Below are 238 nucleotides of genomic sequence, written 5' to 3' on the forward strand. Positions count from 1 at the left end.
GGGCAAGGCCCTGTGGCCAGGAACATGGGCTCAGCCCACCCCCTGCTTCTGCACCCCTTTGCCAGATCCGGCCCTGGGAGGAGGGGGGTGTGTGTGTGTGTGGGGGGAAAGGGGTGCTGCCTTTCCTCCTCCTCCTCCTCCACGCGGCCCGAGGCGCTGAGGGGCCACCTGCGCCTTCACCCCCTTGGCGGGCGCGGGGACACCCTCCGCCCCGCAGACGAGGGGATCTGTGCTTGGC

This window comes from Alligator sinensis, unplaced genomic scaffold (assembly GCF_000455745.1).
Source record: "Alligator sinensis unplaced genomic scaffold, ASM45574v1 scaffold645_1, whole genome shotgun sequence".
NCBI classification, from domain to species: Eukaryota; Metazoa; Chordata; order Crocodylia; family Alligatoridae; genus Alligator; species Alligator sinensis.